Raw genomic sequence first — 22,608 nt, 5'->3', positions numbered from 1 at the left:
AATCAGAGGTTGGGAATCAGAGGCGGGGAAACAGATGAGGGGAATCAGATATGGGGAATCAGAGGTGGCGAATTAAAGGCGGTGAATCAGAGATGGGGAATCAGGGCAGGGAATCAGAGGCAGGGAATCAAACACGGGGAATCAGAGGCGTGGAATCAGAGCTGGGGAATCAGAGGCGGGGATTCAGAGTTGGGGAATCAGAGGCGGGGAATCAGAGGCGGGGAAACAGAGGCGGGGAATCAGATATGGGGAATCAGAGGTGGGGAATCAGAGGTTGGGAATCAGAAGCAGGGAATCAGAGGCGGGGAATCAGAGGCGGGGAATCAGAGGCAGGAAATCCGATGTGCGGAATCGGAGATGGGGAATCAGAGGCAGGGAATCAGAGGCGGGGAATCAGAGGCGGGGAATCAGAGGCCGGGAATCAGATATGGGGAAACAGAGGCGGGGAATCAGAGGCGGGGAAACAGAGGCGGGGAATCAGATATGGGGAATCAGAGGTGGGGAATCAGAGGTTGGGAATCAGAGGCAGGGAATCAGAGGCTGGGAATCAGATGCAGGGAATCAGATGCGGGGAATCAGAGGCGGGGAATCAGAGCTGGGGAATCAGAGGTGGGGAATCAGAGTTGGGGAATCAGAGTCGGGGACTTAGATATGGGGAAACAGAGGCAGGGAATCAGAGGCGGGGAAACAGACGCGGGGAATCAGAGGCGGGTATCAGAGCTGGGGAATCAGAGGCGGGGAATCAGAGTTGGGGAATCAGAGGCGGGGAATCAGAGGCGGGGAATCAGAGGCGGGGAATCAGAGGCGGGGAAACAGAGGCAGGGAATCAGATATGGGGAATCAGAGGTGGGGTATCAGGGGCAGGGAATCAGTGGCAGGGAATCAGAGGCGGGGAATCAGAGGCGGGGAATAAGAGGCAGGGAATCAGACACGGGGAATCAGATATGGGGAAACAGAGGCGGGGAATCAGACGCGGGCAAACAGAGGCGGGGAATTAGATAAGGGGAATCAGAGGTGGGGAATCAGAGGTGGTGAATCAGAGATGGAGAATCACAGGCGGGGAATCAGAGGCAGGGAATAGAACACGGGGAATCAGAGGCGGGGAATCTGAGGCAGGGAATCTGTGGTGGGGAATCAGAGGAGGGAAAACAGGCGGGTAAACAGAGGCGGGCAAACATAGGCGGGGAATCAGAGTTGGGGAATCAGAGGCAGGGAATCAGATATGGGGAATCAGAGGCGGGGGATCAGAGGCGGGGAAACAGAGGCGGGGAATCAGATATGGGGAATCAGAGGTGGGGAATCAGGGGCAGGGAATCAGTGGCAGGGAATCAGAGGCGGGGAATCTGAGGCGGGGAATCAGAGGCTGGGAATCAGACACGGGGAATCAGAGGCGGGGAATCAGAGATGGGGAATCAGAGGCGGGGAATCAGAGGCAGGGAATCGGATGCCGGGAATCAGAGGCGGGGAATCAGAGCTGGGGAATCAGAGGCGGGGAATCAGAGTTGGGGAATCAGAGTTGGGGAATCAGAGGCGGGGAATCAGATATGGGGAAATAGAGGCGGGGAATCAGATATGGGGAATCAGAGGTGTGGAATCAGAGGTTGGGAATCAGAGGCAGGGAATCAGAGGCGGGGAAACAGAGGCAGGGAATCAGATATGGGGAATCAGAGGTGGCGAATCAAAGGCGGTGAAACAGAGATGGGGAATCAGAGGCGGGGAATCAGAGGCAGGGAATCAGAGCTGGGGAAACAGAGGCGGGGAATCAGATATGGGGAATCAGAGGTGGGGAATCAGGGGCGGGGAATCAGTGGCAGGGAATCAGAGGCCGGGAATAAAAGGCGGGGAATCAGAGCTGGGGAATCAGAGGCGGGGAATCAGAGTTGGGGAATCAGAGGAGGGGAATCAGATATGGGGAAACAGAGGCTGGGAATCAGAGGCAGGGAAACAGAGGCGGGGAATCAGATATGGGGAATCAGAGGTGGGGAATTAGAGGTTGCGAATCAGAGGCGGGGAATCAGAGGCGGGGAATAAGAGGCAGGGAATCGGATGTGCGGAATCAGAGATGGGGAATCAGAGGTGGGGATTCAGAGGTGGTAATTCAGAGAAGGGGAATCAGAGGCTGGGAATCAGAGGCAGGGAATCAGACGCAGGGAATCAGAGGCGGGGAATCATAGCTGGCGAATTAGAGGAGGGGAATCAGAGTTGGGGAATCAGAGTCGGGGAATCAGATATGGGGAAACAGAGGCGGGGAATCAGAGGTGGGGAAACAGAGGCGGGTAATCAGATATGGGGAATCAGAGGTGGGGAATCAGAGGCAGGGAATCAGATGTGCGGAATCAGAGATGGGGAATCAGAGGCAGGGAATCAGAATCAGAAGCAGGGAATCAGAGGCCGGAATCAGATGCTGGGAATCAGAGGCCTGGAATCAGAGGCGGGGAATCAGAGGCAGGGAATCAGATGCGGGGAATCAGAGGCGGGGAATCAGAGCTGGGGAATCAGAGGCAGGGTATTAGAGTTGGGGAATCAGAGGCGGGGAATCAGATATGGGGAAACAGAGGTGGGGAATCAGAGGCGGGGAAACAGAGGCAGGGAATCAGATATGGGGAATCAGAGGCGGGGAATCAGAGGTGGGGAATCATAGGCAGGGAATCGGATGTGCGGAATCAGAGATGGGGAATCAGAGGCCGGGAATGAGAGGTGGTGAATCAGATATGGGGAATCAGAGGCGGGGAATCAGAGGCAGAGAATCAGACGCGGGGAATCAGAGGTGGGCAATCAGAGGCGGGGAATCAGATATGGGGAATCAGAGGCGGGGAATCAGAGGCGGGGAAACAGAGGCGGGGAATCAGATATGGGGAATCAGAGGTGGGGCATCAGAAGTTGTGAATCACAGATGGGGAATTAGAGGCGGGGAATCAGAGGCAGGGAATCATACGCGGGGAATCAGAGGCGGGGATTCAGAGCTGGGGAATGAGAAGCGGGGAATCAGAGTTGGGGAATCAGAGGCGGGGAATCAGATATGGGGAATAAGAGGCAGGGAATCAGAGGCGGGGAATCAGAGGCAGGGAATCAGACGCGGGGAATCTGAGGCGGGGAATCAGAGCTGGGGAATCAGAGGTGGGGAATCAGAGTTGGGGAATCAGAGGCATGGAATTGGATGTGCGGAATCAGAGATGGGGAATCAGAGGTGGGGAATCAGAGGCGGTGAATCAGAGATGGGGAATCAGAGGCGGGGAATCAGAGGCTGGAAATCAGACACGGGGATTCAGAGGCTGGGAATCAGACGGGGGGAATCAAAGGCGGGGAATCAGAGCTGGGGAATCTGAGGCAGGGAATCAGAGTTGGGGAATCAGAGGCGGGGAATCAGATATGGGGAATCAGAGGCAGGGAATCAGAGGCAGGGAATCAGATATGGGGAAACAGAGGCGGGGAATCAGAGGCGGGAAAACAGAGGCGGGGAATTAGATATGGGGAATCAGAGGTGGGGAATCAGAGGTGGTGAATCAGAGATGGGGAATCAGAGGCGGGGAATCAGAGGCAGGGAATCGGACGCCGGGTATCAGAGGCGGGGAATCAGAGCTGGGGAATCAGAGGCGGGGAATCAGAGTTGGGGAATCAGAGGCGGGGAATCAGATATGGGGAAATAGAGGCGGGGAATCAGATATGGGGAATCAGAGGTGTGGAATCAGAGGTTGGGAATCAGAGGCAGGGAATCAGAGGCGGGGAAACAGAGGCGGGGAATCAGATATGGGGAATCAGAGGTGGCGAATCAAAGGTGGTGAAACAGAGATGGGGAATCAGGGCAGGGAATCAGAGGCAGGGAATCAGAGCTGGGGAAACAGAGGCGGGGAATCAGAGATGGGGAATCAGAGGTGGGGAATCAGGGGCGGGGAATCAGTGGCAGGGAATCAGAGCTGGGGAATCAGAGGTGGGGAATCAGAGCTGGGGAAACAGAGGCGGGGAATCAGATATGGGGAATCAGAGGTGGGGAATCAGGGGAGGGGAATCAGTGGCAGGGAATCAGAGGCCGGGAATAAAAGGCGGGGAATCAGAGCTGGGGAATCAGAGGCGGGGAATCAGAGATGGGGAATCAGAGGAGGGGAATCAGATATGGGGAAACAGAGGCCGGGAATCAGAGGCAGGGAAACAGAGGCGGGGAATCAGATATGGGGAATCAGAGGTGGGGAATTAGAGGTTGCGAATCAGAGGCGGGGAATCAGAGGCGGGGAATCAGAGGCAGGGAATCGGATGTGCGGAATCAGAGATTGGGAATCAGAGGTGGGGATTCAGAGGTGGTGAATCAGAGAAGGGGAATCAGAGGCTGGGAATCAGAGGCAGGGAATCAGACGCAGGAAATCAGAGGCGGGGAATCATAGCTGGCGAATTAGAGGAGGGGAATCAGAGTTGGGGAATCAGAGGCGGGGAATCAGATATGGGGAAACAGAGGCGGGGAATCAGAGGCGGGAAACAGAGGCGGGTAATCAGATATGGGGAATCAGAGGTGGGGAATCAGAGGCAGGGAATCAGATGTGCGGAATCAGAGATGGGGAATCAGAGGCAGGGAATCAGAATCAGAAGCAGGGAATCAGAGGCTGGGAATCAGTGGCCGGAATCAGATGCTGGGATCAGAGGCCTGGAATCAGAGGCGGGGAATCAGAGGCAGGGAATCAGATGCGGGAAATCAGAGGCCTGGAGTCAGAGGCGGGGAATCAGAGGCAGGGAATCAGATGCGGGGAATCAGAGGCGGGGAATCAGAGCTGGGGAATCAGAGGCAGGGTATTAGAGTTGGGGAATCAGAGGCGGGGAATCAGATATGGGGAAACAGAGGTGGGGAATCAGAGGCGGGGTAACAGAGGCAGGGAATCAGATATGGGGAATCAGAGGCGGGGAATAAGAGGTGGGCAATCAGAGGCGGGGAATCAGATATGGGGAAACAGAGGCGGGGAATCAGAGGCGGGAAAACAGAGGCGGGGAATTAGATATGGGGAATCAGAGGTGGGGAATCAGAGGTGGTGAATCAGTGATGGGGAATCACAGGCGGGGAATCAGAGGCAGGGAATAGAACGCGGGGAATCAGAGGCAGGGAATCAGAGCTGGGGAATCAGAGGCGGGGAATCATAGTTGGGAATCAGAGGCGGGGAATCAGATATGGGGAAACAGAGGCGAGGAATCAGATATGGGGAATCGGATGCAGGGAATCAGAGGCGGGGAATAAGAGCTGGGGAATCAGAGGCGGGGAATCAGAGTTGGGGCATCAAAGGTGGGGAATTAGATATAGGGAAACAGAGGCGGGGAATCAGAGGCGGGGAATCAGAGGCGGGGAATCAGAAGCCGGGAATCAGATATGGGGAATCAGAGGCGGGGAATCAGAGGCGGGGAAACAGAGGCGGGGAATCAGATATGGGGAATCAGAGGTGGGGAATCAGAGGTTGGGAATCAGAGGCAGGGAATCAGAGGCTGGGAATCAGATGCAGGGAATCAGATGCGGGGAATCAGAGGCGGGGAATCAGAGCTGGGGAATCAGAGGTGGGGAATCAGAGTTGGGGAATCAGAGTCGGGGACTTAGATATGGGGAAACAGAGGCAGGGAATCAGAGGCGGGGAAACAGACGCGGGGAATCAGAGGCGGGTATCAGAGCTGGGGAATCAGAGGCGGGGAATCAGAGTTGGGGAATCAGAGGCGGGGAATCAGAGGCGGGGAATCAGAGGCGGGGAATCAGAGGCGGGGAAACAGAGGCAGGGAATCTGATATGGGGAATCAGAGGTGGGGTATCAGGGGCAGGGAATCAGTGGCAGGGAATCAGAGGCGGGGAATCAGAGGCGGGGAATCAGAGGCAGGGAATCAGACACGGGGAATCAGATATGGGGAAACAGAGGCGGGGAATCAGACGCGGGCAAACAGAGGCGGGGAATTAGATAAGGGGAATCAGAGGTGGGGAATCAGAGGTGGTGAATCAGAGATGGAGAATCACAGGCGGGGAATCAGAGGCAGGGAATAGAACACGGGGAATCAGAGGCGGGGAATCTGAGGCAGGGAATCTGTGGTGGGGAATCAGAGGAGGGAAAACAGGCGGGTAAACAGAGGCGGGCAAACATAGGCGGGGAATCAGAGTTGGGGAATCAGAGGCAGGGAATCAGATATGGGGATTCAGAGGCAGGGGATCAGAGGCGGGGAAACAGAGGCGGGGAATCAGATATGGGGAATCAGAGGTGGGGAATCAGGGGCAGGGAATCAGTGGCAGGGAATCAGAGGCGGGGAATCTGAGGCGGGGAATCAGAGGCTGGGAATCAGACACGGGGAATCAGAGGCGGGGAATCAGAGATGGGGAATCAGAGGCGGGGAATCAGAGGCAGGGAATCGGATGCCGGGAATCAGAGGCGGGGAATCAGAGCTGGGGAATCAGAGGCGGGGAATCAGAGTTGGGGAATCAGAGTTGGGGAATCAGAGGCGGGGAATCAGATATGGGGAAATAGAGGCGGGGAATCAGATATGGGGAATCAGAGGTGTGGAATCAGAGGTTGGGAATCAGAGGCAGGGAATCAGAGGCGGGGAAACAGAGGCAGGGAATCAGATATGGGGAATCAGAGGTGGCGAATCAAAGGCGGTGAAACAGAGATGGGGAATCAGAGGCGGGGAATCAGAGGCAGGGAATCAGAGCTGGGGAAACAGAGGCGGGGAATCAGATATGGGGAATCAGAGGTGGGGAATCAGGGGCGGGGAATCAGTGGCAGGGAATCAGAGGCCGGGAATAAAAGGCGGGGAATCAGAGCTGGGGAATCAGAGGCGCGGAATCAGAGTTGGGGAATCAGAGGAGGGGAATCAGATATGGGGAAACAGAGGCCGGGAATCAGAGGCAGGGAAACAGAGGCGGGGAATCAGATATGGGGAATCAGAGGTGGGGAATTAGAGGTTGCGAATCAGAGGCGGGGAATCAGAGGCGGGGAATAAGAGGCAGGGAATCGGATGTGCGGAATCAGAGATGGGGAATCAGAGGTGGGGATTCAGAGGTGGTAATTCAGAGAAGGGGAATCAGAGGCTGGGAATCAGAGGCAGGGAATCAGACGCAGGGAATCAGAGGCGGGGAATCATAGCTGGTGAATTAGAGGAGGGGAATCAGAGTTGGGGAATCAGAGTCGGGGAATCAGATATGGGGAATCAGAGGCGGGGAATCAGAGGTGGGGAAACAGAGGCGGGTAATCAGATATGGGGAATCAGAGGTGGGGAATCAGAGGCAGGGAATCAGATGTGCGGAATCAGAGATGGGGAATCAGAGGCAGGGAATCAGAATCAGAAGCAGGGAATCAGAGGCCGGAATCAGATGCTGGGAATCAGAGGCGGGGAATCAGAGGCGGGGAAACAGAGGCGGGGAATCAGATATGGGGAATCAGAGGTGGGGCATCAGAAGTTGTGAATCACAGATGGGGAATTAGAGGCGGGGAATCAGAGGCAGGGAATCATACGCGGGGAATCAGAGGCGGGGATTCAGAGCTGGGGAATGAGAAGCGGGGAATCAGAGTTGGGGAATCAGAGGCGGGGAATTAGATATGGGGAATAAGAGGCAGGGAATCAGAGGCGGGGAATCAGAGGCAGGGAATCAGACGCGGGGAATCTGAGGCGGGGAATCAGAGCTGGGGAATCAGAGGTGGGGAATCAGAGTTGGGGAATCAGAGGCATGGAATTGGATGTGCGGAATCAGAGATGGGGAATCAGAGGTGGGGAATCAGAGGCGGTGAATCAGAGATGGGGAATCAGAGGCGGGGAATCAGAGGCAGGAAATCAGACACGGGGATTCAGAGGCTGGGAATCAGACGGGGGGAATCAAAGGCGGGGAATCAGAGCTGGGGAATCTGAGGCAGGGAATCAGAGTTGGGGAATCAGAGGCGGGGAATCAGATATGGGGAATCAGAGGCAGGGAATCAGAGGCGGGGAATCAGATATGGGGAAACAGAGGCGGGGAATCAGAGGCGGGAAAACAGAGGCGGGGAATTAGATATGGGGAATCAGAGGTGGGGAATCAGAGGTGGTGAATCAGCGATGGGGAATCAGAGGCGGGGAATCAGAGGCAGGGAATCGGACGCCGGGTATCAGAGGCGGGGAATCAGAGCTGGGGAATCAGAGGCGGGGAATCAGAGTTGGGGAATCAGAGGCGGGGAATCAGATATGGGGAAATAGAGGCGGGGAATCAGATATGGGGAATCAGAGGTGTGGAATCAGAGTTTGGGAATCAGAGGCAGGGAATCAGAGGCGGGGAAACAGAGGCGGGGAATCAGATATGGGGAATCAGAGGTGGCGAATCAAAGGTGGTGAAACAGAGATGGGGAATCAGGGCAGGGAATCAGAGGCAGGGAATCAGAGCTGGGGAAACAGAGGCGGGGAATCAGATATGGGGAATCAGAGGTGGGGAATCAGGGGCGGGGAATCAGTGGCAGGGAATCAGAGCTGGGGAATCAGAGGTGGGGAATCAGAGCTGGGGAAACAGAGGCGGGGAATCAGATATTGGGAATCAGAGGTGGGGAATCAGGGGCGGGGAATCAGTGGCAGGGAATCAGAGGCCGGGAATAAAAGGCGGGGAATCAGAGCTGGGGAATCAGAGGCGGGGAATCAGAGATGGGGAATCAGAGGAGGGGAATCAGATATGGGGAAACAGAGGCCGGGAATCAGAGGCAGGGAAACAGAGGCGGGGAATCAGATATGGGGAATCAGAGGTGGGGAATTAGAGGTTGCGAATCAGAGGCGGGGAATCAGAGGCGGGGAATCAGAGGCAGGGAATCGGATGAGCGGAATCAGAGATTGGGAATCAGAGGTGGGGATTCAGAGGTGGTGAATCAGAGAAGGGGAATCAGAGGCTGGGAATCAGAGGCAGGGAATCAGACGCAGGAAATAAGAGGCGGGGAATCATAGCTGGCGAATTAGAGGAGGGGAATCAGAGTTGGGGAATCAGAGGCGGGGAATCAGATAAGGGGAAACAGAGTCGGGGAATCAGAGGCGGGGAAACAGAGGCGGGTAATCAGATATGGGGAATCAGAGGTGGGGAATCAGAGGCAGGGAATCAGATGTGCGGAATCAGAGATGGGGAATCAGAGTCAGGGAATCAGAATCAGAAGCAGGGAATCAGAGGCTGGGAATCAGTGGCCGGAATCAGATGCTGGGATCAGAGGCCTGGAATCAGAGGCGGGGAATCAGAGGCAGGGAATCAGATGCGGGAAATCAGAGGCCTGGAGTCAGAGGCGGGGAATCAGAGGCAGGGAATCAGATGCGGGGAATCAGAGGCGGGGAATCAGAGCTGGGGAATCAGAGGCAGGGTATTAGAGTTGGGGAATCAGAGGCGGGGAATCAGATATGGGGAAACAGAGGTGGGGAATCAGAGGCGGGGTAACAGAGGCAGGGAATCAGATATGGGGAATCAGAGGCGGGGAATAAGAGGTGGGCAATCAGAGGCGGGGAATCAGATATGGGGAAACAGAGGCGGGGAATCAGAGGCGGGAAAACAGAGGCGGGGAATTAGATATGGGGAATCACAGGTGGGGAATCAGAGGTGGTGAATCAGTGATGGGGAATCACAGGCGGGGAATCAGAGGCAGGGAATAGAACGCGGGGAATCAGAGGCAGGGAATCAGAGCTGGGGAATCAGAGGCGGGGAATCATAGTTGGGAATCAGAGGCGGGGAATCAGATATGGGGAAACAGAGGCGAGGAATCAGATATGGGGAATCGGATGCAGGGAATCAGAGGCGGGGAATCAGAGCTGGGGAATCAGAGGCGGGGAATCAGAGTTGGGGCATCAAAGGTGGGGAATTAGATATAGGGAAACAGAGGCGGGGAATCAGAGGCGGGGAAACAGAGGCGGGGAAACAGAGGCGGGGAATCAGATATGGGGAATCAGAGGTGGGGAATCCGAGGTTGGGAATCAGAGGCAGGGAATCAGAGGCGGGGAATCAGAGGCGGGGAAACAGAGGCGGGGAATCAGATATGGGGAATCAGAGGTGGGGCATCAGAAGTTGTGAATCACAGATGGGGAATTAGAGGCGGGGAATCAGAGGCAGGGAATCAGACGCGGGGAATCAGAGGCGGGGATTCAGAGCTGGGGTATCAGAAGCGGGGAATCAGAGTTGGGGAATCAGAGGCGGGGAATCAGATATGGGGAATCAGAGGCAGGGAATCAGAGGCGGGGAATCAGAGGCAGGGAATCAGACGCGGGGAATCTGAGGCGGGGAATCAGAGCTGGGGAATCAGAGGTGGGGAATCAGAGTTGGGGAATCAGAGGCAGGGAATTGGATGTGCGGAATCAGAGATGGGGAATCAGAGGTGGGGAATCAGAGGCGGTGAATCAGAGATGGGGAATCAGAGGCGGGGAATCAGAGGCAGGAAATCAGACACGGGGATTCAGAGGCTGGGAATCAGACGGGGGGAATCAAAGGCGGGGAATCAGAGCTGGGGAATCTGAGGCAGGGAATCAGAGTTGGGGATTCAGAGGCAGGGAATCAGATATGGGGAAACAGAGGCGGGGAATCAGAGGCGGGAAAACAGAGGCTGGGAATTAGATATGGGGAATCAGAGGTGGGGAATCAGAGGTGGGGAATCAGAGGTGGGGAATCAGAGGCGGGGAGTCAGAGGCAGGGAATCTGACGCCGGGAATCAGAGGCGGGGAATCAGAGCTGGGGAATCAGAGGCGGGGAATCAGAGTTGGGGAATCAGAGGCGGGGAATCAGAGCTGGGGAATCAGAGGCGGGGAATCAGAGTTGGGGAATCAGAGGCGGGGAATCAGATATGGGGAAATAGAGGCGGGGAATCAGATATGGGGAATCAGAGGTGCGGAATCAGAGGTTGGGAATCAGAGGCAGGGAATCAGAGGCGGGGAAACAAAGGCGGGGAATCAGATATGGGGAATCAGAGGTGGCGAATCAAAGGCGGTGAAACAGAGATGGGGAATCAGGGCAGGTAAACATAGGCGGGGAATCAGAGGCGGGGAATCAGAGGCGGGGAATCAGAGGCGGGGAATCAGAGTCGGGGAATCAGAGGCGGGGAATCTGAGGCGGGGAATCAGATGCAGGGAATCAGAGGCGGGGAATCAGAGGCGGGGTATCAGAGGCGGGGAATCAGAGGCCTGGAATCAGAGGCGGGGAATCAGAGGCAGGGAATCAGATGCGGGGAATCAGAGGCGGGGAATCAGAGCTGGGGAATCAGAGGCAGGGTATTAGAGTTGGGGTATCAGAGGCGGGGAATCAGATATGGGGAAACAGAGGTGGGGAATCAGAGGCGGGGAAACAGAGGCAGGGAATCAGATATGGGGAATCAGAGGCGGGGAATCAGAGGTGGGGAATCATAGGCAGGGAATCGGATGTGCGGAATCAGAGATGGGGAATCAGAGGCCGGGAATGAGAGGTGGTGAATCAGATATGGGGAATCAGAGGCGGGGAATCAGAGGCAGAGAATCAGACGCGGGGAATCAGAGGTGGGCAATCAGAGGCGGGGAATCAGATATGGGGAATCAGAGGCGGGGAATCAGAGGCGGGGAAACAGAGGCGGGGAATCAGATATGGGGAATCAGAGGTGGGGCATCAGAAGTTGTGAATCACAGATGGGGAATTAGAGGCGGGGAATCAGAGGCAGGGAATCATACGCGGGGAATCAGAGGAGGGGATTCAGAGCTGGGGAATGAGAAGCGGGGAATCAGAGTTGGGGAATCAGAGGCGGGGAATCAGATATGGGGAATAAGAGGCAGGGAATCAGAGGCGGGGAATCAGAGGCAGGGAATCAGACGCGGGGAATCTGAGGCGGGGAATCAGAGCTGGGGAATCAGAGGTGGGGAATCAGAGTTGGGGAATCAGAGGCATGGAATTGGATGTGCGGAATCAGAGATGGGGAATCAGAGGTGGGGAATCAGAGGCGGTGAATCAGAGATGGGGAATCAGAGGCGGGGAATCAGAGGCAGGAAATCAGACACGGGGATTCAGAGGCTGGGAATCAGACGGGGGGAATCAAAGGCGGGGAATCAGAGCTGGGGAATCTGAGGCAGGGAATCAGAGTTGGGGAATCAGAGGCGGGGAATCAGATATGGGGAATCAGAGGCAGGGAATCAGAGGCGGGGAATCAGATATGGGGAAACAGAGGCGGGGAATCAGAGGCGGGAAAACAGAGGCGGGGAATTAGATATGGGGAATCAGAGGTGGGGAATCAGAGGTGGTGAATCAGCGATGGGGAATCAGAGGCGGGGAATCAGAGGCAGGGAATCGGTCGCCGGGTATCAGAGGCGGGGAATCAGAGCTGGGGAATCAGAGGCGGGGAATCAGAGTTGGGGAATCAGAGGCGGGGAATCAGATATGGGGAAATAGAGGCGGGGAATCAGATATGGGGAATCAGAGGTGTGGAATCAGAGTTTGGGAATCAGAGGCAGGGAATCAGAGGCGGGGAAACAGAGGCGGGGAATCAGATATGGGGAATCAGAGGTGGCGAATCAAAGGTGGTGAAACAGAGATGGGGAATCAGGGCAGGGAATCAGAGGCAGGGAATCAGAGCTGGGGAAACAGAGGCGGGGAATCAGATATGGGGAATCAGAGGTGGGGAATCAGGGGCGGGGAATCAGTGGCAGGGAATCAGAGCTGGGGAATCAGAGGTGGGGAATCAGAGCTGGGGAAACAGAGGCGGGGAATCAGATATTGGGAATCAGAGGTGGGGAATCAGGGGCGGGGAATCAGTGGCAGGGAATCAGAGGCCGGGAATAAAAGGCGGGGAATCAGAGCTGGGGAATCAGAGGCGGGGAATCAGAGATGGGGAATCAGAGGAGGGGAATCAGATATGGGGAAACAGAGGCCGGGAATCAGAGGCAGGGAAACAGAGGCGGGGAATCAGATATGGGGAATCAGAGGTGGGGAATTAGAGGTTGCGAATCAGAGGCGGGGAATCAGAGGCGGGGAATCAGAGGCAGGGAATCGGATGTGCGGAATCAGAGATTGGGAATCAGAGGTGGGGATTCAGAGGTGGTGAATCAGAGAAGGGGAATCAGAGGCTGGGAATCAGAGGCAGGGAATCAGACGCAGGAAATCAGAGGCGGGGAATCATAGCTGGCGAATTAGAGGAGGGGAATCAGAGTTGGGGAATCAGAGGCGGGGAATCAGATATGGGGAAACAGAGGCGGGGAATCAGAGGCGGGGAAACAGAGGCGGGTAATCAGATATGGGGAATCAGAGGTGGGGAATCAGAGGCAGGGAATCAGATGTGCGGAATCAGAGATGGGGAATCAGAGGCAGGGAATCAGAATCAGAAGCAGGGAATCAGAGGCTGGGAATCAGTGGCCGGAATCAGATGCTGGGATCAGAGGCCTGGAATCAGAGGCGGGGAATCAGAGGCCTGGAGTCAGAGGCGGGGAATCAGAGGCAGGGAATCAGATGCGGGGAATCAGAGGCGGGGAATCAGAGCTGGGGAATCAGAGGCAGGGTATTAGAGTTGGGGAATCAGAGGCGGGGAATCAGATATGGGGAAACAGAGGTGGGGAATCAGAGGCGGGGTAACAGAGGCAGGGAATCAGATATGGGGAATCAGAGGCGGGGAATAAGAGGTGGGCAATCAGAGGCGGGGAATCAGATATGGGGAAACAGAGGCGGGGAATCAGAGGCGGGAAAACAGAGGCGGGGAATTAGATATGGGGAATCACAGGTGGGGAATCAGAGGTGGTGAATCAGTGATGGGGAATCACAGGCGGGGAATCAGAGGCAGGGAATAGAACGCGGGGAATCAGAGGCAGGGAATCAGAGCTGGGGAATCAGAGGCGGGGAATCATAGTTGGGAATCAGAGGCGGGGAATCAGATATGGGGAATCAGAGGCAGGGAATCAGAGGCGGGGAATCAGATATGGGGAAACAGAGGCGGGGAATCAGAGGCGGGAAAACAGAGGCGGGGAATTAGATATGGGGAATCAGAGGTGGGGAATCAGAGGTGGTGAATCAGCGATGGGGAATCAGAGGCGGGGAATCAGAGGCAGGGAATCGGACGCCGGGTATCAGAGGCGGGGAATCAGAGCTGGGGAATCAGAGGCGGGGAATCAGAGTTGGGGAATCAGAGGCGGGGAATCAGATATGGGGAAATAGAGGCGGGGAATCAGATATGGGGAATCAGAGGTGTGGAATCAGAGTTTGGGAATCAGAGGCAGGGAATCAGAGGCGGGGAAACAGAGGCGGGGAATCAGATATGGGGAATCAGAGGTGGCGAATCAAAGGTGGTGAAACAGAGATGGGGAATCAGGGCAGGGAATCAGAGGCAGGGAATCAGAGCTGGGGAAACAGAGGCGGGGAATCAGATATGGGGAATCAGAGGTGGGGAATCAGGGGCGGGGAATCAGTGGCAGGGAATCAGAGCTGGGGAATCAGAGGTGGGGAATCAGAGCTGGGGAAACAGAGGCGGGGAATCAGATATTGGGAATCAGAGGTGGGGAATCAGGGGCGGGGAATCAGTGGCAGGGAATCAGAGGCCGGGAATAAAAGGCGGGGAATCAGAGCTGGGGAATCAGAGGCGGGGAATCAGAGATGGGGAATCAGAGGAGGGGAATCAGATATGGGGAAACAGAGGCCGGGAATCAGAGGCAGGGAAACAGAGGCGGGGAATCAGATATGGGGAATCAGAGGTGGGGAATTAGAGGTTGCGAATCAGAGGCGGGGAATCAGAGGCGGGGAATCAGAGGCAGGGAATCGGATGAGCGGAATCAGAGATTGGGAATCAGAGGTGGGGATTCAGAGGTGGTGAATCAGAGAAGGGGAATCAGAGGCTGGGAATCAGAGGCAGGGAATCAGACGCAGGAAATAAGAGGCGGGGAATCATAGCTGGCGAATTAGAGGAGGGGAATCAGAGTTGGGGAATCAGAGGCGGGGAATCAGATAAGGGGAAACAGAGTCGGGGAATCAGAGGCGGGGAAACAGAGGCGGGTAATCAGATATGGGGAATCAGAGGTGGGGAATCAGAGGCAGGGAATCAGATGTGCGGAATCAGAGATGGGGAATCAGAGTCAGGGAATCAGAATCAGAAGCAGGGAATCAGAGGCTGGGAATCAGTGGCCGGAATCAGATGCTGGGATCAGAGGCCTGGAATCAGAGGCGGGGAATCAGAGGCAGGGAATCAGATGCGGGAAATCAGAGGCCTGGAGTCAGAGGCGGGGAATCAGAGGCAGGGAATCAGATGCGGGGAATCAGAGGCGGGGAATCAGAGCTGGGGAATCAGAGGCAGGGTATTAGAGTTGGGGAATCAGAGGCGGGGAATCAGATATGGGGAAACAGAGGTGGGGAATCAGAGGCGGGGTAACAGAGGCAGGGAATCAGATATGGGGAATCAGAGGCGGGGAATAAGAGGTGGGCAATCAGAGGCGGGGAATCAGATATGGGGAAACAGAGGCGGGGAATCAGAGGCGGGAAAACAGAGGCGGGGAATTAGATATGGGGAATCACAGGTGGGGAATCAGAGGTGGTGAATCAGTGATGGGGAATCACAGGCGGGGAATCAGAGGCAGGGAATAGAACGCGGGGAATCAGAGGCAGGGAATCAGAGCTGGGGAATCAGAGGCGGGGAATCATAGTTGGGAATCAGAGGCGGGGAATCAGATATGGGGAAACAGAGGCGAGGAATCAGATATGGGGAATCGGATGCAGGGAATCAGAGGCGGGGAATCAGAGCTGGGGAATCAGAGGCGGGGAATCAGAGTTGGGGCATCAAAGGTGGGGAATTAGATATAGGGAAACAGAGGCGGGGAATCAGAGGCGGGGAAACAGAGGCGGGGAAACAGAGGCGGGGAATCAGATATGGGGAATCAGAGGTGGGGAATCCGAGGTTGGGAATCAGAGGCAGGGAATCAGAGGCGGGGAATCAGAGGCGGGGAAACAGAGGCGGGGAATCAGATATGGGGAATCAGAGGTGGGGCATCAGAAGTTGTGAATCACAGATGGGGAATTAGAGGCGGGGAATCAGAGGCAGGGAATCAGACGCGGGGAATCAGAGGCGGGGATTCAGAGCTGGGGTATCAGAAGCGGGGAATCAGAGTTGGGGAATCAGAGGCGGGGAATCAGATATGGGGAATCAGAGGCAGGGAATCAGAGGCGGGGAATCAGAGGCAGGGAATCAGACGCGGGGAATCTGAGGCGGGGAATCAGAGCTGGGGAATCAGAGGTGGGGAATCAGAGTTGGGGAATCAGAGGCAGGGAATTGGATGTGCGGAATCAGAGATGGGGAATCAGAGGTGGGGAATCAGAGGCGGTGAATCAGAGATGGGGAATCAGAGGCGGGGAATCAGAGGCAGGAAATCAGACACGGGGATTCAGAGGCTGGGAATCAGACGGGGGGAATCAAAGGCGGGGAATCAGAGCTGGGGAATCTGAGGCAGGGAATCAGAGTTGGGGATTCAGAGGCAGGGAATCAGATATGGGGAAACAGAGGCGGGGAATCAGAGGCGGGAAAACAGAGGCTGGGAATTAGATATGGGGAATCAGAGGTGGGGAATCAGAGGTGGGGAATCAGAGGTGGGGAATCAGAGGCGGGGAGTCAGAGGCAGGGAATCTGACGCCGGGAATCAGAGGCGGGGAATCAGAGCTGGGGAATCAGAGGCGGGGAATCAGAGTTGGGGAATCAGAGGCGGGGAATCAGAGCTGGGGAATCAGAGGCGGGGAATCAGAGTTGGGGAATCAGAGGCGGGGAATCAGATATGGGGAAATAGAGGCGGGGAATCAGATATGGGGAATCAGAGGTGTGGAATCAGAGGTTGGGAATCAGAGGCAGGGAATCAGAGGCGGGGAAACAAAGGCGGGGAATCAGATATGGGGAATCAGAGGTGGCGAATCAAAGGCGGTGAAACAGAGATGGGGAATCAGGGCAGGTAAACATAGGCGGGGAATCAGAGGCGGGGAATCAGAGGCGGGGAATCAGAGGCGGGGAATCAGAGTCGGGGAATCAGAGGCGGGGAATCTGAGGCGGGGAATCAGATGCAGGGAATCAGAGGCGGGGAATCAGAGGCGGGGTATCAGAGGCGGGGAATCAGAGGCCTGGAATCAGAGGCGGGGAATCAGAGGCAGGGAATCAGATGCGGGGAATCAGAGGCGGGGAATCAGAGCTGGGGAATCAGAGGCAGGGTATTAGAGTTGGGGTATCAGAGGCGGGGAATCAGATATGGGGAAACAGAGGTGGGGAATCAGAGGCGGGGAAACAGAGGCAGGGAATCAGATATGGGGAATCAGAGGCGGGGAATCAGAGGTGGGGAATCATAGGCAGGGAATCGGATGTGCGGAATCAGAGATGGGGAATCAGAGGCCGGGAATGAGAGGTGGTGAATCAGATATGGGGAATCAGAGGCGGGGAATCAGAGGCAGAGAATCAGACGCGGGGAATCAGAGGTGGGCAATCAGAGGCGGGGAATCAGATATGGGGAATCAGAGGCGGGGAATCAGAGGCGGGGAAACAGAGGCGGGGAATCAGATATGGGGAATCAGAGGTGGGGCATCAGAAGTTGTGAATCACAGATGGGGAATTAGAGGCGGGGAATCAGAGGCAGGGAATCATACGCGGGGAATCAGAGGAGGGGATTCAGAGCTGGGGAATGAGAAGCGGGGAATCAGAGTTGGGGAATCAGAGGCGGGGAATCAGATATGGGGAATAAGAGGCAGGGAATCAGAGGCGGGGAATCAGAGGCAGGGAATCAGACGCGGGGAATCTGAGGCGGGGAATCAGAGCTGGGGAATCAGAGGTGGGGAATCAGAGTTGGGGAATCAGAGGCATGGAATTGGATGTGCGGAATCAGAGATGGGGAATCAGAGGTGGGGAATCAGAGGCGGTGAATCAGAGATGGGGAATCAGAGGCGGGGAATCAGAGGCAGGAAATCAGACACGGGGATTCAGAGGCTGGGAATCAGACGGGGGGAATCAAAGGCGGGGAATCAGAGCTGGGGAATCTGAGGCAGGGAATCAGAGTTGGGGAATCAGAGGCGGGGAATCAGATATGGGGAATCAGAGGCAGGGAATCAGAGGCGGGGAATCAGATATGGGGAAACAGAGGCGGGGAATCAGAGGCGGGAAAACAGAGGCGGGGAATTAGATATGGGGAATCAGAGGTGGGGAATCAGAGGTGGTGAATCAGCGATGGGGAATCAGAGGCGGGGAATCAGAGGCAGGGAATCGGTCGCCGGGTATCAGAGGCGGGGAATCAGAGCTGGGGAATCAGAGGCGGGGAATCAGAGTTGGGGAATCAGAGGCGGGGAATCAGATATGGGGAAATAGAGGCGGGGAATCAGATATGGGGAATCAGAGGTGTGGAATCAGAGTTTGGGAATCAGAGGCAGGGAATCAGAGGCGGGGAAACAGAGGCGGGGAATCAGATATGGGGAATCAGAGGTGGCGAATCAAAGGTGGTGAAACAGAGATGGGGAATCAGGGCAGGGAATCAGAGGCAGGGAATCAGAGCTGGGGAAACAGAGGCGGGGAATCAGATATGGGGAATCAGAGGTGGGGAATCAGGGGCGGGGAATCAGTGGCAGGGAATCAGAGCTGGGGAATCAGAGGTGGGGAATCAGAGCTGGGGAAACAGAGGCGGGGAATCAGATATTGGGAATCAGAGGTGGGGAATCAGGGGCGGGGAATCAGTGGCAGGGAATCAGAGGCCGGGAATAAAAGGCGGGGAATCAGAGCTGGGGAATCAGAGGCGGGGAATCAGAGATGGGGAATCAGAGGAGGGGAATCAGATATGGGGAAACAGAGGCCGGGAATCAGAGGCAGGGAAACAGAGGCGGGGAATCAGATATGGGGAATCAGAGGTGGGGAATTAGAGGTTGCGAATCAGAGGCGGGGAATCAGAGGCGGGGAATCAGAGGCAGGGAATCGGATGTGCGGAATCAGAGATTGGGAATCAGAGGTGGGGATTCAGAGGTGGTGAATCAGAGAAGGGGAATCAGAGGCTGGGAATCAGAGGCAGGGAATCAGACGCAGGAAATCAGAGGCGGGGAATCATAGCTGGCGAATTAGAGGAGGGGAATCAGAGTTGGGGAATCAGAGGCGGGGAATCAGATATGGGGAAACAGAGGCGGGGAATCAGAGGCGGGGAAACAGAGGCGGGTAATCAGATATGGGGAATCAGAGGTGGGGAATCAGAGGCAGGGAATCAGATGTGCGGAATCAGAGATGGGGAATCAGAGGCAGGGAATCAGAATCAGAAGCAGGGAATCAGAGGCTGGGAATCAGTGGCCGGAATCAGATGCTGGGATCAGAGGCCTGGAATCAGAGGCGGGGAATCAGAGGCCTGGAGTCAGAGGCGGGGAATCAGAGGCAGGGAATCAGATGCGGGGAATCAGAGGCGGGGAATCAGAGCTGGGGAATCAGAGGCAGGGTATTAGAGTTGGGGAATCAGAGGCGGGGAATCAGATATGGGGAAACAGAGGTGGGGAATCAGAGGCGGGGTAACAGAGGCAGGGAATCAGATATGGGGAATCAGAGGCGGGGAATAAGAGGTGGGCAATCAGAGGCGGGGAATCAGATATGGGGAAACAGAGGCGGGGAATCAGAGGCGGGAAAACAGAGGCGGGGAATTAGATATGGGGAATCACAGGTGGGGAATCAGAGGTGGTGAATCAGTGATGGGGAATCACAGGCGGGGAATCAGAGGCAGGGAATAGAACGCGGGGAATCAGAGGCAGGGAATCAGAGCTGGGGAATCAGAGGCGGGGAATCATAGTTGGGAATCAGAGGCGGGGAATCAGATATGGGGAAACAGAGGCGAGGAATCAGATATGGGGAATCGGATGCAGGGAATCAGAGGCGGGGAATCAGAGCTGGGGAATCAGAGGCGGGGAATCAGAGTTGGGGCATCAAAGGTGGGGAATTAGATATAGGGAAACAGAGGCGGGGAATCAGAGGCGGGGAAACAGAGGCGGGGAAACAGAGGCGGGGAATCAGATATGGGGAATCAGAGGTGGGGAATCCGAGGTTGGGAATCAGAATCAGAAGCAGGGAATCAGAGGCCGGAATCAGATGCTGGGAATCAGAGGCCTGGAATCAGAGGCGGGGAATCAGAGGCAGGGAATCAGATGCGGGGAATCAGAGGCGGGGAATCAGATATGGGGAAACAGAGGTGGGGAATCAGAGGCGGGGAAACAGAGGCAGGGAATCAGAGCTGGGGAATCAGAGGCGGGGAATCAGAGTTGGGGCATCAAAGGTGGGGAATTAGATATAGGGAAACAGAGGCGGGGAATCAGAGGCGGGGAAACAGAGGCGGGGAAACAGAGGCGGGGAATCAGATATGGGGAATCAGAGGCCGGGAATGAGAGGTGGTGAATCAGATATGGGGAATCAGAGGCGGGGAATGAGAGGCAGAGAATCAGACGCGGGGAATCAGAGGTGGGCAATCAGAGGCGGGGAATCAGATATGGGGAATCAGAGGCGGGGAATCAGAGGCGGGGAAACAGAGGCGGGGAATCAGATATGGGGAATCAGAGGTGGGGCATCAGAAGTTGTGAATCACAGATGGGGAATTAGAGGCGGGGAATCAGAGGCAGGGAATCATACGCGGGGAATCAGAGGCGGGGATTCAGAGCTGGGGAATGAGAAGCGGGGAATCAGAGTTGGGGAATCAGAGGCGGGGAATTAGATATGGGGAATAAGAGGCAGGGAATCAGAGGCGGGGAATCAGAGGCAGGGAATCAGACGCGGGGAATCTGAGGCGGGGAATCAGAGCTGGGGAATCAGAGGTGGGGAATCAGAGTTGGGGAATCAGAGGCATGGAATTGGATGTGCGGAATCAGAGATGGGGAATCAGAGGTGGGGAATCAGAGGCGGTGAATCAGAGATGGGGAATCAGAGGCGGGGAATCAGAGGCAGGAAATCAGACACGGGGATTCAGAGGCTGGGAATCAGACGGGGGGAATCAAAGGCGGGGAATCAGAGCTGGGGAATCTGAGGCAGGGAATCAGAGTTGGGGAATCAGAGGCGGGGAATCAGATATGGGGAATCAGAGGCAGGGAATCAGAGGCGGGGAATCAGATATGAGGAAACAGAGGCGGGGAATCAGAGGCGGGAAAACAGAGGCGGGGAATTAGATATGGGGAATCAGAGGTGGGGAATCAGAGGTGGTGAATCAGCGATGGGGAATCAGAGGCGGGGAATCAGAGGCAGGGAATCGGACGCCGGGTATCAGAGGCGGGGAATCAGAGCTGGGGAATCAGAGGCGGGGAATCAGAGTTGGGGAATCAGAGGCGGGGAATCAGATATGGGGAAATAGAGGCGGGGAATCAGATATGGGGATTCAGAGGTGTGGAATCAGAGTTTGGGAATCAGAGGCAGGGAATCAGAGGCGGGGAAACAGAGGCGGGGAATCAGATATGGGGAATCAGAGGTGGCGAATCAAAGGTGGTGAAACAGAGATGGGGAATCAGGGCAGGGAATCAGAGGCAGGGAATCAGAGCTGGGGAAACAGAGGCGGGGAATCAGATATGGGGAATCAGAGGTGGGGAATCAGGGGCGGGGAATCAGTGGCAGGGAATCAGAGCTGGGGAATCAGAGGTGGGGAATCAGAGCTGGGGAAACAGAGGCGGGGAATCAGATATTGGGAATCAGAGGTGGGGAATCAGGGGCGGGGAATCAGTGGCAGGGAATCAGAGGCCGGGAATAAAAGGCGGGGAATCAGAGCTGGGGAATCAGAGGCGGGGAATCAGAGATGGGGAATCAGAGGAGGGGAATCAGATATGGGGAAACAGAGGCCTGGAATCAGAGGCAGGGAAACAGAGGCGGGGAATCAGATATGCGGAATCAGAGGTGGGGAATTAGAGGTTGCGAATCAGAGGCGGGGAATCAGAGGCGGGGAATCAGAGGCAGGGAATCGGATGTGCGGAATCAGAGATTGGGAATCAGAGGTGGGGATTCAGAGGTGGTGAATCAGAGAAGGGGAATCAGAGGCTGGGAATCAGAGGCAGGGAATCAGACGCAGGAAATCAGAGGCGGGGAATCATAGCTGGCGAATTAGAGGAGGGGAATCAGAGTTGGGGAATCAGAGGCGGGGAATCAGATAAGGGGAAACAGAGTCGGGGAATCAGAGGCGGGGAAACAGAGGCGGGTAATCAGATATGGGGAATCAGAGGTGGGGAATCAGAGGCAGGGAATCAGATGTGCGGAATCAGAGATGGGGAATCAGAGGCAGGGAATCAGAATCAGAAGCAGGGAATCAGAGGCTGGGAATCAGTGGCCGGAATCAGATGCTGGGATCAGAGGCCTGGAATCAGAGGCGGGGAATCAGAGGCAGGGAATCAGATGCGGGAAATCAGAGGCCTGGAGTCAGAGGCGGGGAATCAGAGGCAGGGAATCAGATGCGGGGAATCAGAGGCGGGGAATCAGAGCTGGGGAATCAGAGGCAGGGTATTAGAGTTGGGGAATCAGAGGCGGGGAATCAGATATGGGGAAACAGAGGTGGGGAATCAGAGGCGGGGTAACAGAGGCAGGGAATCAGATATGGGGAATCAGAGGCGGGGAATAAGAGGTGGGCAATCAGAGGCGGGGAATCAGATATGGGGAAACAGAGGCGGGGAATCAGAGGCGGGAAAACAGAGGCGGGGAATTAGATATGGGGAATCACAGGTGGGGAATCAGAGGTGGTGAATCAGTG

This window comes from Narcine bancroftii, chromosome 6 (assembly GCF_036971445.1).
Source record: "Narcine bancroftii isolate sNarBan1 chromosome 6, sNarBan1.hap1, whole genome shotgun sequence".
NCBI lineage: Eukaryota > Metazoa > Chordata > Chondrichthyes > Torpediniformes > Narcinidae > Narcine > Narcine bancroftii.
The sequence above is the reverse complement of the archived record's forward strand: the minus strand, read 5'-3'. Positions refer to the sequence as shown.